The 19126-nt window shown below is 41.7% G+C and overlaps 1 protein-coding gene across 2 annotated transcripts in view; it reads left to right on the forward strand.

The window, feature by feature from the left end:
• Nucleotides 1-19126, forward strand: part of NEXMIF (neurite extension and migration factor) — a 207584-nt gene that overhangs the window by 40151 nt on the left and 148307 nt on the right. The gene's annotated exons all lie outside the window — the stretch shown is intronic.

The raw sequence follows: 19126 nt of genomic DNA on the forward strand, positions 1-19126 counted from the left end.
CAATAGTTGTACAGTGGTACCTCAGGTCACATACACTTCAGGTTACAGACTCCGCTAACCCAGAAATAGTACCTCAGGTTAAGAACTTTGCTTCAGGATGAGAACAGAAATCATGTTCTGGTGGTGCGACAGCAGCAGGAGGCTCCATTAGCTAAAGTGGTGCTTCAGGTTAAGAACAGTTTCAGGTTAAGAATGGGCCTACGGAATTAATTAAGTACTTAACCCGAGGTACCACTGTAATAATAATCCCCAGCATCACCAGGTAGGGCTCAGAAAGGGCTCCATTAAGAAACCCTTGAGAGCTTTTGTCAGTGAGTGTAGATGCTAGTGGGTTAAGTGGACCCAGTGCCCTGACTCAGGACAAGGCAACTTCCTGCATTCCTATCCTATGTGGTTTCCTCACCCAGCTGTGCTTCAGTGCCTACCTGTCATGAGAATGCAATGGAAAGGAATAACAGAATTGGAAGGAGACCCAACAGTCATCTGGTCCAGCTCCCAGCAATGCAGGAATCGCAGCTAAAGAATACCTGACAGATGGACAGCCAACCTTTGTTTCAAAGCATCCAATGAAGGAGAGTCCACCACCACCCAAGGGAGCCTGTCCTGCAAGTCCCCTTATCCTAACTGGCGGCATTGCAGGACAGCACCTTCCACCCCACCATAATCTGATAGGGAGCTGTGACTCAGAGGGGTTTTCCTGGCTGGCACAACCTCTAAATGGTCCTTGCTCAGGCCAGGAAAGTGGATTGCAGCCTGCCCACAAATTGGCCAATCGTGGACAGGCTGCTTGGCTGGCTCCACACTGGGGTTAGGCCAGACTGAGCCTGTAGGCTTCACTCCAGTCTGCCCCTTGGTATTTAAATTGGACCAGCTTCTACCTCCTCGTGCAGTTCCTCATTGGATCTCCCATCCTCCATCTCTAGATTTTGGCAGTTATGCTGTGCTTAACATTGTTATGTACTATTCGTTGGTTGCTGTATTCGTGACTGGGCAGGAATTTGTCCCTCGGACTAATTGGCCCTGTCCTTTCATTTTTTCTACCTCATAGCAATTGTCACCACTTTGGCAGCTTAGGCACAGGGTAAAATGAAGGGGGGAGGTTGTACCCTCTGCCTACCCCTCCAGTATTCAGGGCTTTCCTCTTAAAGGGATCCAGAAGGAGATGCTTCTATGCAGAAACCCAGACAGGCTTTCTACTTGATGTGTGTCATAGGACCCTTTTGCCTGAGGTTGACCCCCAACAGATGTATATATACACCCCAGCATGCGGGTTGGTGGTTTAACGCAGTGCCTAGGCCAAACCTCTACATCTGTAACCAATAAAGTTGTGGCCTGATTTCACCCAAAGTATTGCTGTCCTATCTGCTTATCTGGGAGTCAGGCATGGTGGGAGGGGGCACCTGTGCCACACAACTCTCATAAGACAGAAAGTTCTTCCTAATGCATAATCAGAATGTTGTTGTTAACTGGGGGAGAAAAAGGGAAGTGGAGAGGGGACGTCCTTTTCAGTACCAGCTGTGCACCCTAATTTTCAGGCTGGAATTAGTATAGTGGAGCCTGAGTCCAGTTGCACTAAGAAAGGTAGTCTGTATGCAGGTGTAGAAGCTGAGGTGGGCCTATATTGAAAATAACTGAGGTGGATTAGTGCCCCCAAGCAGATGCGGAACTTGGGAGCTGCTGCCATGCAAGACAGCTGTTGGCTCTGTGTTGGATTTAATTTTATAACTTCAAAGCACACCCTAAATATACAAAAGCAGGATCTGAGGGTGGAATTTCATCCTCATCTCACCCTCTGCTTGGTGTTATGAGGATTTACGGAACATATGGTATGTAAGAATAACTCCCTCTTCATTGAAATCCCAGCAAAATCTCGGTATAACAAGGTAAGTTATGGTGGGGGATTGACTTAACTCTTTATTGCCCTAATTTCAGTCACATAATATTAAACAAACACACACGGCATACAGTTCGTTTCCCCAATTTCTCTCTAAATTACTAGAGTAAGGTTGAAAGACATATATAGCCTTTTTATCCAAAGTACATTTTAGGAATATTTTGCATTACATGTTTTCATCCTTAATTCTTAGGAATTCATGATGCAGTTTTTATTTCATGGAGTTGTCATGCTAATTTTAAGATTGCAGATTACCTGAGCTAAATCAAGGGAAACGGCCAGAATTCCATATGACGCATAGGTTTACATAGAGCTGAAATTACACCACTGGCACTCAAGGCTTAAATGTGTCCCCTGCAAGGGGCAAATAGATGTTGTATATCAGATAAAATGCTACTTAGCTAGTTGCTGTTTGTCTCCAGAAGGCATATTTTAAGGAAGCCTTGGTGGCTATAATAATGAGTAGCAAGCTGAACTGTATCCCCGGAAAACAGAATGTTTACCAATCTTCTGCAGAGCACGTGAGTGATATTTGCAGATGCATTACTTTGCCTCTTTTCTCATTTCACTTCTACAGTCTCTACATGTACTAGTGGCTTCCAGTAATAAGGTGGAAAGGCCAATGGGCTAACTGCAAAGCTCTCTTGGCCAGCTGTGAAACCGGCTGTTTGCTCTGGCTGAGAATCTCTGGTGGTCATGGTGCATGCTGGAATAGGATGGAAGGCTAGAGGTGAAGAATTTTGCATTTCCTTGTGGGAAATCAAGGCCCTTTGATATTTGATAAACATTGCCATGTGACTTATAGGCAGGATCTGTTGCTTAGCAATGGTGTACAGAACTTGATTTAACTGGCTTTCTCCGAAACATCATAGCAACTTAGGTGACTGTCTTACATTGAATCATACCATTGGTCTATCCAGATCAGTATTATTGCTACACTGACTGGTAGCAGCTCTTCAGGGGGCATTCTCTGCCTGGGGATTGAACCTGGAACTTACTTCAGTCAAAGCAGATGCTCTACCACTAAACTTTGGCCCTTTCTTAAAGGATTGTGGGATTTTGAGAACCTGGAGGCATTTGGATGAACTGGCTAACCTGAGTGGATTAAGGCTTTAAAATGAGGGTGGGGAAACTGTGGCCCCTGCATGTTGCTGGTCCATGCACTCCCATCATCCCTGACATTTGACCATGCCAGTTGGGACTGATAGGAGTCAGAGTCTCTTAACACCACCTAGAAGGCTGCAGATGTTCCCCACCCCAGCTTGAAAAGGTTAATCCAGTTTATACTGTTTTTTGGGGTTTTTTTTTTATTGTGTGTGTGTTTTTTTTAGAAAATAGAATGTTACTGACAAAACATATTAAGTCAGCACTGGATCTTATGTTATTTTTAGTACTGAATATTTAAAAGCTTGTGTGTCATGTACATCTATCCTTCTCAATGCAATCTGCTGAGCAGCTACCCATATTACTTGCTCATGTACATAATATTTCCACTCTTTCCCTGCTCTCTCTCTCTCTCTCTCTCTCTCTCTCCACCCCCCCATCCCCAAATTTAACCTTGCAGTATGACTGGGAAATAAGTCTCTCTTGTTCTCGCTTGCAAAGCTGCAGGAATAAAGGTGACAGTGCATTTATGGAAGCTTTGAAAGGTACTAGCCAGTAAAAAGAAAAAAAGAAAGGCTAGCTTGCTGAAGGAGGAGGGAGGGAAAGAACTAAAGGGCAGTCTAGTTAAAAACAAACAAACCTATTTTTGAATGGAAATGTAGCAGGCTGCTGGAGAAGGCCAGAGTTGCCTATTCTTTCTTTACCATCCCGTTTGGCTTCTGTGCTGGGCACAGGAGCAGGGGAATTCCTCCATCCTTGGTTTCTTAGCCCCGCCCCATGGCTGGTAGGTTTGTGTGTGTGGCTCTATTATGAAAATTATTATGGTTTATTTATAAAAAGTGTATACTTTATCACCATTCATTAAAAAAACCAGAGGAGTTTACAACAATTATACATAAAACAACACAATAAGAGCCCAAATGGCTCAGTTGGTTAGCGTGTGATGCTGATAATGCCAAGGTTGCAGGTTCGATCCCCGTATGGGACAGCTGCATATTCTTGCATTGCACGGGGTCCCTTCCAACTCTGCAATTTTATGGTTCTGTATCAGACAGGTAACAATAACCATATTAGAAACAGTAATCCCCTAAACATTGTGTGGCAATTTATTCTTGCCTGCCTGCATAAGCCTGATGGAATAGAAACATTTTCAGAAGGTGTTTAAAAGTTGGCATTGGAGGCGCCTGCTGAATCTCTCTTGGCAGAGACTTCCATAGGACCAATGGCACTCAAGGATCAGTTTCTTCCCAACCTGGGGAATGACCAGCAATGCTACTACAGATGACCTCAGTGACTGAGGTGGGATATAAGGGTTCAGGTGGTCCCTGAGGTACCCCGGACACAATGGGACGAGGGTGGCACTGTGGTCTAAACCACTGAGCCTCTTGGGCTTGCCGATCAGAAGGTTGGCGTTTCAAATCTCTGTGATCGGGTGAGCTCCCGTTGCTCTGTCCCAGCTCCTGCCCACCTAGCAGATCAAAAGCATGCCAGTGCAAGCAGATAAATAGGTACTGCTGTGGCAGGAAGGTAAACAGCATTTCTGTGCACTTTGGTTTCTGTCACGGTGTCCTGTTGTGCCAGAAGAGGTTTAGTCATGCTGGCCACATGACCTGGAAAGCTGTCTGTGGACAAAGACCAGCTCCCTCGGCCTGAAAGCGAGATGAGCGCCACAACCCCATAATTGCCTTTGACTGGACTTAACTGTCCAGGGGTCCTTTACCTTACCTTTACCTTACTACAACAACCACATATGGTTTCACTGTATTAGTTGTTTTGGGATGCTTTCCCAATGTTACTGCACTATTGCCACCTGTGCAAATAGTGCGGGACAACACACACACACACACAGACACAACCCTGAACATCTGTGGTATAAGAAGTTATAGGTTTTCTACAGGAAGTTATGGGGCATATACTGACCAGAAACATTTGCATACACAAACAGTATTGAATGAGGGATCACATATGATGCTACCATGAATGCACAATAAAAAGGACACCTGGAGAGGCCCCTTAGCCTTCATCTAGCTATGATCTCCCAAAAGTCCAGTCCCCCCCCCCTTTAGCCACATCAAGTATACAGTGGTACCTCAGGTTACATACGCTTCAGGTTACATACACTTCAGGTTACAGACTCCGCTAACCCAGAAATATTACTTCAGGTTAAGAACTTTGCTTCAGGATGAGAACAGAAATTGTGCTCCGGTGGCGTGGCAGCAGCAGGAGGCCCCATGAGCTAAAGTGGTGCTTCAGATTAAGATCAGTTTCAGGTTAAGAACAGACCTCCAGAACGAATTAAGTACTTAACCCGAGGTACCACTGTAAAGTTAAGGACTCTCACAGCTTTAGATAATGGTGAGAGCAACCACAGGCTAGTGTACCTTATTTTATTTTTATTTACATCATTGTTATGGCACCCATAAAGCAATTACATTCTCTGGGCAGTGTATGAACAGCTTTTAAAACCCCAAAAAGTTTTAAAAATTGGTTTTAATACAAGTTACAGAACCAGTAACTGACAAGTTCTAAAAAGCACTCATATATCTTTTTTGAAACTGAAAGGCCTGGGAAGATAAGGAGATTTTCATCTGGCAATGAAAAGACCTTTCTGGGGAGGGTTTATCCACTCCTGAAAAAAGCCCTCTCCTTAGTAGCAATCTACCTTCCTTACCTTCTTTGGCAGGAAGCACCTAGCAAAGGACACAGGTTCATGCACAGGTTCACATATGGAGGTTCATGCACAGACTTGCCTGGGTTGTGAACAGGCCGTTGAGTATAGTAGTTCTGCATGTGAAAGCCTATGCACGTACAGGAATTGCATCCTCTGGCTTTGTGGGGAAGGCTGTAGCTCAGTGGTGGAGCATCTGCTTTGCACGCCGAAGGTCCCAGGTCCTTGGCATCTCCCAGTAGAACCGAGAGTTCCTCCTATCTGAAATTCTAGATTGCTGCTGCCAGTCAATATGGGCAGCACTGAGCTAGATAAACTAACAGCTTCACACAGTACAAGACAGCTCACAGAAGCTGAGGAATGGAAGGGAACTAACTGCAATTGAGCAATTGGTTTTTCAGGTCCAAATCCCAGGCCTTCTCTGTTGGTTCCATGGCATGGCTTTAACCAGTTTGAATAGATGAATATTGCTGTGGAATATACTGCAGCATTCCACCACAGCAGCAGCGAGCAGTGTGTTTAGCTTAGCACCGAAGGCCGCATTTGAAATATATCAGGAGCTGTAGGGCAACAACTCATTTACATATTTTATTCATATGCAATTTGTATAAAATTTGCATGAATGTAGCCGGTGCCTGGGCCTTGGCATTCTGCAAGGCCAAAGATGATGTTTTTCGTGATATGAAGTGGCAGGCGAACATCCTCAGGTGATGTGGCAAAATGGATCACTAAATAGCTTAGATTGTTCCCCACTGTGGATGCAGGGAGCATCTTCTTCTAGCTGTAGTTTCTTCACACAAAATTTGCCAGATTTGGAAAGGATGTAGCTAGGTGGTAAAGCTCATGAATGAACAAGCCCACAAGTTAGTTCCTAGGGGGAATTTGTTCAGCGAGATTGTGCTTAGAACTAGTTCCTGTGCTCACTCAACAGCTGCTCAGAGGTAATATGTTCTTTTAATGCATACCTTTTAAACATGAATAGTCATTGATTAGACAAATTTCATTAAGAATAACTCTTAACATTATGCCCCTCATGAATCCTGGCCTGCTTTTACTCCAGTAGGTAGATGTTGGACTTTTTGTAAAAAGCAAACATCTGAACTAAGCAGACCTCTGTTGCAAGTTACCTGTAATTCAATTAAGGAGGGTTTTAGGATATGAACTACCTCTAGATCCAGTGCTTTCTTACTGAATTATATGAAAGGTCTCCTGAAGGAAGAACATAAAGAACAGATTTTTCTATAAGCTGGCAGCAGCCAGAATTTTATACGGAAGAAAATGGTGATTGATAACTGTACCATTTATTAAATAATATATTGAGAAAGTGTGGGAGTTTGCCGTAGTGAGCAAGATATAACATTAGACTAAAAGAACAAAGGCAAAAGCAGGATGATTTTATGGCTAATTGAATTAAATTTATTGAATACTGGAAGAAACACTGATTCCCACCAAATGTACACGATGGGTTTACAATTTTCCCTTAGGGCTTATCCACAATTACCTTTTTGCCCCACTCTTTCCAGGTACAGGCCTATACTTTAAAGCTTGGTCAAGCTGGGTTACCTGGTTCTCCCCCTCAAGACAGTTTGAGCCTATTACTACTGATCCTGGCTTGACTGTATTGGCTGCCAATTAGCCAATTAGCTTCTGAGCTCAATTCAATGTGCTGGTTTTGACTTACAAAGCCTTAAATGGCTTAGGACCCCAATACCTCAAGGACCACCTCTCTCCATATGAACCTGCTCAAACCTTGAGATTATCCTCTGAGGCCCTTCTTCCTGTGCCTCTTCCACAAGATGTCCAGAGGGTGACTACATGAGAATGGGCCTTTTCTGCAGTGGCTCCCCATTTGTGAAATGTTCTCCCCTGAGAGGTTCATCTGGCACCCCTGAGAGGTTCATCTGGCCAGGCAAAAATGGTCCTCTTTGACCAGGCCTTTGGCTGATTAATATTCTATGGCTTTAAAATGTATTTGTGAGAGGGAGTGTTACTGTCAGTGTTATTTTTCCTAGAACAGTTGCCAGAACTCACCATGAACACCTCCCTCGTTCTCTTAGAATGGCAATGGTGCCTACCTGAGAGGTGCCGGAACTGAAGTCCAGCTGAAAAAAAGCCCTGGCTGTTGTTTTATTTTTGTTTTAACTATTTGTGCTATATACTGTATTTTTATCTTGTGAACTGCCCTGCAGTGTATATATATTTAATAAATAAGTAAAATAAAAAATGAGTATGGAGCTTTGACTGGCTTGTCTCACTGCAATTTCCTCACTGCAAGAGGAAGAGAGTGTGATACTCAGGCAGGATGAAGCAGAGTAACCTTTGCCAACCTGATGCCCTCCATATGCTTTGGACTACAATTTCCACCTGGCTTGGGCTGATGAAAATTGTAACTGAAAACACAGGGTACCAAGTTTGTTATGGATGGTGTAAAGGTGTGTTCAAGACCTGCTATGATCTGAGTTCCTGACAGATGCTTTGCATGGTATGTATTGTTGTTGCTGTCATCATCAGCATCTTTTAAAAATAAATTTAAAAATCTTAAAAAAATTATTTGGCAAATACATTAGAGATATTTAATCATCACTAGTTGTCAGGACATCTGCTTTGCATCTTCTGAAAGAAAGATGGTGTATGCCGGGTTTCCTTTTTTAGCACCATGCATTGGCTTTGGCCCAATCCTGACTCATGTTAGCACTAACTTTTTAGCCCCTGTAAACATATTCTGTGCTTTTTTTGTGCATTCCTCACCTCATAAGGGCATCTGATATTTTCTAATCTTTCTACACTACTCTGATTGTGTTTTCAGCTGCATTCAGTTATGATGTGAGGATTGCTGCTTAGGGATGCAGTGCCTTGGAAGGAATTCACTCTGCCATCTGGTGAATGTAAATGATTACACCCAAACGCCTCCCTCTTTTCTCTCTCCCCCCCCCCCCCGCCACCCATCTTTTGTGAATCTGGGTCCTTGCGCTGTCTTGGGTATTCAAGTGATAAACTCAGACTCCCTTAATTTTCACTGACAGCTAATATGGTGGTTAACCTTTTCAAGTTTGACATATCGATAATAAATCAAGTCTTTTGGTTGGTATTCTTTGTGTAGTGATGCAAGCTTTGGGGAAAAAAATCATCATAACAAAGGCTAAAAATACAGTCCTCAGATGATGTTCAATGGAAGCCCTAGAACATAACGCAAATCAGTGGTAATGACTGTGAAATTCAGATTAATTTTTCAGAACTGGTGCTATAAACTTCCTCATGTTGATTATGTGTAGTTTATGCCGCTAATACAAATAAACATTATACACATCATTTTCAGTTTAGTGATAGAACCTGCTGCTCTTGATGTTGCATTCTGAGCTTAATGCCCCCCATGGTGGTTCCATTTCTATCTCCTCCCCCAACCTTTTGGGGTAGAAACTTTGAGGTTACTAAGGGACAAGGGAGATCTATGATAGAGGCAAGCATAGTATCAACCTTTCTCCAGCCCATATTACACTTTTTGGACAGTGTTTCGAGAGTTCAGTGGTACCTTTCTATTGCCAGTGTTACCACTTGTAGAGGCTAGCACTATTCTCCTCCAGGGGGTATGCAAGTTCTAGATTCTGAAATCACTCATTGCATATCTAAGAGCAAAAGACTTCCAACACATTCTTCTGGTTTCTAATCTGCAGTAAACTCAGATAATGGCTTGTCAAAACTTTGCTGATCTACCATAATGACTTGATCCCAAACAGAAATACTTAGCCATGTGAAGTGGCAGGTAGGAGAGATGGAATCATCACTGCAGGGCTTGTGCAACTGACATCTGTCTCTCGATGTCTTCCCAATGTATTTTGTGTGTGGTCCTTGCTTGCCATGGCTTGTCCTCTGAAGTTGCAGGGATGCTGATGGATCTTGGTGCAGGGTGCATGCCAGGTGTCATTTGCTTCAGGTTACAATTTGTCACTCTGTATTGGAGTGCTGCTAAGCCATGCAATAGCTGCAGAACCTTAACAGTGGTTTATGTTCCTGGAAATATTGTTAATTAATTTTTTATGGAGGAGCTGAGGCACACCAGCAGTGATCTCCTTTTGAGCAGAAAAGTAGCAGGCAGTTCCCAAAGAGACCTCATCCACTCTAATCTCTTATGAAAATCAGTTAGGATTATGAATATTTGATGACTTCTTTTAAAAAGAAAATGCTGTGATGGAGAAGTTGTTTGCACCTTACTATTGTAAAAGGTGTGTGTGTTCTGTTTGTGTGTGTGTACATGTCTTCTTTACCTTCCTGTCATGTCTGTTCTCATTTTCTCACCCATAAACTGTTGTCATCTCAATCACTACCAGGGATATATATAGGGGAAAGTGTGTTGATTCAGATTCTGGGGGAGAGGAGTTGAGGGCACAGGGAGGAGGTCAACTGTCTGTTTCTTTCCACTGCTGTTGACTTTCTTAACTCCGTATTTTATTTTAGAGAGTTGCTTTGTCATTATTTTCTTTACAGATTTTGATGTGTTTTTTATTATATTGCTTTGTTATTTTAACTAGAATGCCATTTAATATAGTGGTTATTGTCAAGTTGCTCTGAGTTGAAACTTTTTTTGTGGGGGGGAAGAGGGGCATAACACTACATTTTTATTTTATTTATTTCTTACATTTATATAAAGTGGTACCTAAGGTTACATACGCTTCAGGTTACATACGCTTCAGGTTACAGACTCCGCTAACCCAGAAATAGTGCTTCAGGTTAAGAACTTTGCTTCAGGATGAGAACAGAAATCGTGCTCCGGCAGTGCAGCAGCAGCAGGAGGCCCCATTAGCTAAAGTGGTGCTTCAGGTTAAGAACAGCTTCAGGTTAAGAACAGACCTCCAGAATGAATTAAGTACTTAACCCAAGGTACCACTGTACCTGCTTTTCCTCCAATGAGCTCAAGGTGGCGTACATGGTTCTCCCCATTTTTCCATCACAAGAAACCAGGCTGAGTGGGGATTCAAACTCTGGGCTCCCAGGTCCTAGTCCAACACTCTAACCACTACACCATACTGGCTCTCAATATTAAAACCAATTTAGGTGCACAAGTAGAGCTCAGCAAAGGAATGCTCCTGGGCCAGCCCCTCCTGTCCCCCTGAAAAGTATTGCTTGTTCCCTTCCATTTGCCAGCCTAAAAGCGCATGAAGGGTGTGAGGAGAGGCACCTGTGGCAATAGAAGTTACTGCTCAACCACTTCAGGGCTCCTAGCCCACCACCCGCCATTTCTTGTCTCAAACTCACTCTCCAAGATCACTGGCAACTGACCACATTGTAGAAATATTAGTACCTCTGATGTGTTATGTTCAGTGTGCCTTCTTTGAATGCCTATGGCATCTTTGGTATCCTTTAAATATTTTAAGAAGCATATGGATATTACACATGTTGAAAATCAAGGCAGTGTAGAAAGTATACCATTGAATAACCCCAGCAGGAAAAGTGTATTATGTGTAGGCATTATCATAACCACTCTGTCCCACAACCGTGTTTATCTTTTTGGATTTTTTTCTTGAGTTTCCCAGAGGCTGCAGTGTAGAATGCAGGTGCCCACTGATTTGCCAGCAAATTAATCATGCCTTGGGAAAGGGTCTGTCTCACCTGTCATTGCACTTTGACCATGGGAACTTCCACTTCCAAGGAAAGTGTGGGTTGATTCGTTGTGTAAACTCATATGTGCCTTTTCAATGAGTTTTTGTGGTGCATCAGGGAGCTGAACGATGATCTTCCAATTCAAAAGAATAGAGCTTACTGATTATCTCTGTAATGCTCAATAAAGGAACAGAGTTGTGTATTAAGAGACATTAAACCTTCTACTCCTTTTATGGTGCACATGTTTGATAGCTCTGTTGGTTTACACATACAATATAATTTTCCCAGCATGACAATTTTGCTAGAGAATAAATGAATTCACCAATCAAAAAACACTGACAGTTTTAGTATTTTTATTTTTTATTTTTTTGCTGTTGAAGACTTTATTTTCCCCCTTTGCCACTGTTGTAATATTTGGCAGCTTGCATTTTATCCATGGGGATTCATCTGTATAAGATACATTTTGCAAAATTAGGTTTTGATCTGTAATAATGTAAAACACCAAAAACAAACAATGCCTGGGTTAAAATAATTGTGAAACAATGGTTTTGCTGCCGTTGTTCAAATTATGCTTCCGTATTTTGCACCATGTTGCAGTTGCATCTTTCATTGTGCTGTGGGATTTGCTTGTCTCACCTTACCCTTAGTGATAACGATATTGATGTAATGATATTGTCCCATCCTGCCTCTATGGAGCAAAGAACATGTTAGTCTGAGAGTGTGACTAGCCCAGGTAAAACCAGTAAGTTTTGTGACTGAGCAGGATCTTTAACCTGAATATTCTTGATCAGTGTTTAGTACAAGGACTATCACAGCACACTCACTCTTTGTGTATGAGTTCTTTGCTCTTTGTATGTATGATTCTAACCTTCAATATCTATGCATTTATATGCCTCTAGTAAACACCCCTAGCATTATACTGGTGCATCCAGACTTTCTTTACTAGTGGTGATAGAACAGAAATGTAGCAATTAATCTATGGGTCAGAAAGCTAACTTTCACACCCCTTATAGGCCAGGTAAGTGCTCTGCAGAAGATGACCAGTGGTCAGGGAAGATGAGAGTTGTAGTTGAGCAATATCTGGAGTGTACCTCCTTGACTATCTCTGGCCCAACTAAGTCATTACTTTTTTTCAGACTTGGTTCTTTCACTCTGTGCTGCAAAATGTGAAAGATATTGGCCAAAATATTATATAAATGATCATAATAACCCTAAAAAAGTATGAAGTAATGGGTCTTTTTTATCAGCTGCTTCAACAACTCTCTAAGTCAAGCTTCTTCCAATTCCCTCCATATATTGTTAACTATAACTCCCATAAACCTCAATCAGCATGGCCAATGGTCAAGGATGATGGTAGTTATAATATAAAACATTTTGAAGTCATCAGACTCTTTTCTTGGCTTGGGGTTCAATTCCTTCTTTGCATAGTTTGTTCTGTTATCACCAGGTTGGGCACTACTTTCCTTTTGGGTTCCGCCTTCTCTCTGTCACCCAAAATCATTTCTCCTTCTTCTCCATGCCTACTAGGAACCAACTACTTGCTTGTTCTTACTCTTGCTTCAGACATAGCCAAAGAAAATGGTTTTAAATTATTTTTAACCTAGTTTATTCTGAGCTTTGGCTCATCTTCTCTCTGCAGCTGTTGGCTATTCCTGTATATTCTTCCTTTGCAATCCCCCCCCCCCCAATTTCGTATACATTCTTATGCATACAGATGTTTTGAGACTACAATTCCCATCATCCCTGACCACTGGTCCTGTTAGCTAGGGATGATGGGAGTTGTAGTCCCAAAACATCTGGAGGGCCAAGTTTGCCTATGCCTGCACTAGCAATAACACTGAATCTGAAGGAGTTAGGTCAATAATGGAAAACAACTTCAAATCCATCTCCTGAGCATTCATACTGGTGTAAAAACAATTCCCTGGGTTCAAGTTCAAATCTTGATGAATGCAATTTAATTGATTAGCCACTGAATCTGATAGGGACTTAGCAAGCTCAGACCTATCTTGAGATCTTGAAGTACATCCAACCTGTCATCAGCTTCAATGTCTTTCCTGGTAGGACCTGTCTGTAGGGCTATAGTGAGAATTCCTTTCTCCACTAACCCAGCCAGTGGACCAATTATGGCACTGAACTGATTTTTCCAGTGTGCCCATTCTGCTAAAGATCCCGTCTACTGTTTGTTTCCATTGAGGGAATTCCACTCTCTGTTGTGGATGAGACTGTTATGCCAAAATTATTGTGCATTGTTGAAGTTTTGTTATATGAAGCAAACTGAGGTTGCCTCGGATCATATGTATCAGCTCCAAACAAGCCCAGATCAATTGACCAGTTAGCTAAGCTTTCTTTAGAGAAAAATGTAGCAAAACTTCTTATTTGGGAGAAGGCACTTCCAGCCCCATTTCTTGCACACTTCCCATGTAAAGAACGAGGGCTGTTCATATAAGATAAATTAATTGCATCTTACTGCAAATGCTTTGCAGTTACCTCTGCCTCCCTTGCTCCAGCTGCTAATTCATAATAGTTCAGCGTAGATTTCTGCCCTAAATTTGGCAATGGAATTCTGGACGATTTATCAGAAGCATTGCGGGTCCATGCTCATGTGTTAAGCATATTAAGACTGTGAAAACTGCAGAGTCTTCTTCAGTTTAGATGAGCTTCTAATATTTCCTTATCAGATGAGCTAAAACAGCTGCTCTCCCAGTGCCTGTCCTTCAGTTAAAATACATGGCTTTTAAGCCCACTTAAAAGTACAATAGATAAAGCAGATATGCTCCTTACCTGTATGCTGCAATTAACATTAACAGCTGAGCCAACTGACTTTAAACTATTCAGAATAAAAACAAATTAAAACAGACCATGGAACTCAAAGGCAACCTTCATTACCAAGGTGAGGCACCAGTTCAGAAGTCCACCACACTTGCTTATGAAGTAAAGGAGAGATGGAGCTTTGTGTCCTCAGCATACTGATAGCACCACAATCTAAAATTCCAAATGACCACTCAGTGTTTTTTCATGGAGATGTTAAACAGCATGGGAGATAAGCTTGATGCCTACAGAGCCCCACACTAGAGGCTCCCTAGTGCTGAAAAATGCCAACACTCAAGCACCACCTTCTGAAAGAGACCACTCAAGTAGGAGCAGAACCACTGCCTTCATTGTCCTCTATTCCCAACTCAGACAGCCACTGCAGAATTATATCATGAGTGATTATCTCAAAGACCACTGAGATGTTCATGATATCAACAGGAACACATTTCATACAAGGCAACCAAAAACTGGTGCCAAAACTGGGTTGAAACTCCAATTCAAATGAATCCAGAGTGTCCACATGAGCACCTCATTTGGAGATTCCGGTAGTTATTGGCAAATAGCCAGTGGAAGAATAGTTGTAACCTTGCTGGACACATATTAGTTTCCAGATAATGTTTTAAAATATTTGAGAAACATAGAAGAACGATGACAGGCAGTCAGTATAAAGCTGGTCATTGGGTAGCTTTTTTGGGCAAAAGGTATTTATGTAGAGCAGGGGTGGCCAGCTCCCAAGAGAATGTGATCTATTCACAGAATTAAAAACTGGCAGTGGATCTACCCCCTTTTGGGGAGTTCATGTCAAAGTTGTTGAGCTTCTTTAGGAGGAGCCAGTGATCTACCACAGACGTCCAGTGATCTACCAGTAGATCGTTGGACATGCCAGATGTAGAGTGAGCAAGTGCCCATCCATGTTAATATTAACACCAGCAGATTTTTGCACATGTTAATTATATGGAAGTATGCTAAAAAAAATTCTACTTGCTAGCTCATGAGATAAAGCCTATGGTTTTGGACAAGTGCCCTCTTTCTTGCATTAAAACTATATCCTATACAGCTGGGTGCTTGTATAAAACTACAATTCACTGCACATATGCAGGTCCTATTTGTATCAGTATTGGTATTTCAGACAAGCAAATCATCATCATCATCATCATCATCATCATCATCATCTAACAGCACCTGAGAATTCTGGATAATAAGCTACTTAGACCTTTTTCTAATGTGGGTAGGAGGCAGGAGGCTAATTGTTCAGTGGTCAAATTTGACTATCTTCCTTTGCCTTGTAGACAGTTATAAAAAGAGCACATGGAAGAAGTGTATTAAAGTAAATCTACAGTAACATGAAAGACTATGAGTTTAAGAAAAGAAGGCTTTGAACTCTAAAATTTTCCTGCAATGCAGTTTTATTTTTTCACTGCAGATTTTAATTGCTCCCATGGACTCTAATGGGAGTTGTGTGGCTAAATCCTTCTCCTCCTCTCCCCTGCAAGGTATTTTGATGAGCATGTGGGGCTCATATGAAGGCAGAACACATAGATTTAGAAATGTGGGGAGGGGAGAGAAAGCAAATGCAAATTACAGTGAATTCTTAATTGTTTCTGTTTTCTGGGGGGGGGGCATCTTGCAGTGTGTTTCTGAAAACACTTTCATTAAATCAGCTGCTATTTGTTAGCTAAATTGTTTAGAGCATGCAATCTCTGCGGTTATGCATGCAGTAAAGGCATTTGTTTTATAAGGAGCCAAGCATGGCGCTTAAATACTATACTTGAAAGAAAACAGAGAGTTGTGTGTTGCTTTTTTCTGAATACTTATTTTGCCCTAAGAGTAGCTGTGGTTAAAAATGTTTTGGTGGGAGGAAAGAATGGAAGTTTATGAATTCTCCATGTGTCTAGGGAAGCAATTCTCTGCAGTTCTTATACATAGAAGATGATGTGTCAAAGCATTGTCCTTTAAATATCTGCTCACTGGCTTTGGAACAATGATTTTAGTTTCTTTCTGTGGTAGCAACTAGCAAGCATTCTTTTTGGTTATGTAAAATAATATGTTTGTCAAAGCTTCTGTATGGCTTTCTCACTGGAGATGCTTGTATAAATGGAACTTGATCCTTTCCTGGGCATGATGGGATGAGGCTGAAGAAAAACAGCTTAGGAACTAAGGAGAAAAATAAGTCTAAATTTTGAAGCTGGCTAGCTGGAAGGAGCCTTGGGTGGGAGGATACTCCAACAGTGTGCTTCAAGTGTAAATGAACTAATTCTGTTTTAAAGACCAGCATTGTTATTTCTCCAGGCTCAGTATTTATTTTTGTAAATAGGTAACACCACAAGCTGCCACAAATGTCATCAACAGAACTTTGTTAAAAGGGGTGTGGACACTGTTAAAAAATAAAATGGAAAGGAAAGTGGACATTATAAGGTGGGCAAAAAGGGTATTATTATATATGTGGTGTATTTGCCCTGAAGTAGGAACGCGGGTGGCGCTGTGGGTTAAACCACAGAGCCTAGGACTTGCCGATCAGAAGGTTGGTGGTTCGAATCCCCGCAATGGGGTGAGCTCCCGTTGCTCGGTCCCTGCTCCTGCCAACCTAGCAGTTCAAAAGCACGTCAAAGTGCAAGTAGATAAATAGGCGGGAAGGTAAACGGCGTTTCCGTGCGCTGCTCTGTTTCTCCAGAAGCAGCTTAGTCATGCTGGCCACATGACCTGGAAGCTGTACGCCAGCTCCCTTGGCCAATAAAGCGAGATGAGCGCCGCAACCCCAGAGTCAGTCACTACTGGACCTAATGGTCAGGGGTCCCCTTTACCTTTACCTTAGAAACATTTTGGCTCAATTTAAAATATTTTAAATTGGAATTAAAGAACCTTTTAATGAGGGTGAAAGAGGAGAGAGCAAAATATGGTCTGAAGCTCAACATCAAAAAAACAAAGATCATGGCCACTGGTCCCATCACCTCCTGGCAAATAGAAGGGGAAGAAATGGAGGCAGTGAGAGATTTTACTTTCTTGGGCTCCATGATCACTGCAGATGGTGACAGCAGTCACTAAATTTAAAGACGCCTGCTCCTTGGGAGAAAGGCAATGGCAAACCTAGACAGCATCTTAAAAAGCAGAGAGATCACCTTGCCAACAAAGGTCCGTATAGTTAAAGCCATGGTTTTCCCAGTAGTGATGTATGGAAGTGAGAGCTGGACCATAAAGAAGGCTGATCACCGAAGAATTGATGCTTTTGAATTATGGTGCTGGAGGAGACTCTTGAGAGTCCCATAGACTGCAAGAAGATCAAACGCATCCATTCTTAAGGAAATTAGCCCTGAGTGCTCACTGGAAGGACAGATCCTGAAGCTGAGGCTCCAATAGTTTGGCCACCTCATGAGAAGAGAAGACTCCCTGGAAAAGTCCCTGATGTTGGGAAAGATTGAGGGTACAAGGAGAAGGGGACAACAGAGGATGAGATGGTTGGGCAGTGTTCTCGAAGCTACAAACATGAGTCTGACCAAACTAGTGGAGGCAGTGGAGGACAGGAGTGCCTGGCGTGCTCTGGTCCATGGGTCACGAAGAGTGGACACGACTAAATGACTAAACAACAACAACAAAATTGGAATAACAACTAACCCTTTAGATACAGGTGTTATTTGCTTTAGCCAAAAATTTACAAGTTAGACTTTGGAAGGGAAGTCGTAGACAAAATCATTTCAAGCTGAACAGGAAGTTATGGGAGCAACTAGCAATTATCAAATCAATGGTGATGATGAAAAATCAAGAGCATTATAAAGAAGTTTAAAGTAGTTGAAACCCATTGGCCCATATATATTTAGAGGGAACTCAGAATTTCAGAAACGGGAATTGATTACATGCTTCTTACAGAATATAGGTTTGCATGACTAGGTAATGTTTTCTTCTTTTGTTTTTGTATAATGTAGCAAAAGATCAAACATTGTTATAATTTTGTATTTTTATGTGCCTGATTAAATGATGATGATGGTGATGAAAATAATGACAACATCATGAGTCTCCTGTACAGTTTCCTTGCAAGTTTCCTTGAAGCAAATTTATTTGGATAATGAAATGCAATAAAACAATTGTTGCTCTTAGATTTTGCATAGCATGTTTATGTAGCATATTTTGTGTGGTGAAAGGTGTTCAAATAAATTCAGATATTGGCTGTGTTTGGACATCACAGTAAGTTGTGTTTCTTGTTTATATATTGATCTAAGCAAGAGCCAAAACATTTTTTTATGATATAGAAAAGGCAGTATTGGGCATGATATCTGAAATGAGCAATGAGTTGCATTGGAGCATGACACTAAACCATGGTTTTGTTTTATGTGGATGAGCTTGGCCTACTCCCAGGCTTGTTCACTCCCACTTCCTCTTTCTGTGTGGCCAAGAAGAATTTCAAAGCTTTTACTTTTCTCTTCTCTTTGGTTCCATTGTCATCCTTAGTTTAAGGTTTAGCAGTGGTTAACTTCAGCAAGCAAGTTCATGGTGTAATATTATGTTAATCTGTGGTATAATGTTGATTTCTATTGAAAATAATTATGGTCATGGTTAAACCATGATCTCTGGTTTAGGTCAGATGGGAAGCCAAAGTTAATATGGAAGGAAAAGCAGAAGCTTATGAACTGCTGCTCTTCAGCCAAAAAGGAGGAGAGAGTACAGAAGAAACCGAACCTTTTGAAGACACTAGGTTCATTCCCCTCCTCATCAAATAGAGTTTTTCAATTAAAAAAATGTTTCATAAAGTATAACATGTACAATTGATAATCTGTGCAGAGAAAAGCTTTTATTCTAAAGAGAAAATGAAATTCATTAATTTTGCCATATGTAAAATAATAAACATGCTATCTTCAAGTGAGCTGTTAGGATAATTAGAAGGCAAGTCCATCAACCTTTCTTTTAATCCTCCCTTTTTTATACTGCAGTGAAGCCAACCTGTACATTTCCTAATTTTGGATCTATCTGCACGTGGCTGCTATGGTGCCTTCTGTGCATGCATGCAATAAATGGAGGTATTGGTATACAGTGGTACCTCTGGTTACGAACTTAATTTGTTCCGG

The sequence above is a fragment of the Podarcis pityusensis genome, assembly GCF_964106645.2.
Source record: "Podarcis pityusensis genome assembly, chromosome: Z".
Lineage (NCBI taxonomy): Eukaryota > Metazoa > Chordata > Lepidosauria > Squamata > Lacertidae > Podarcis > Podarcis pityusensis.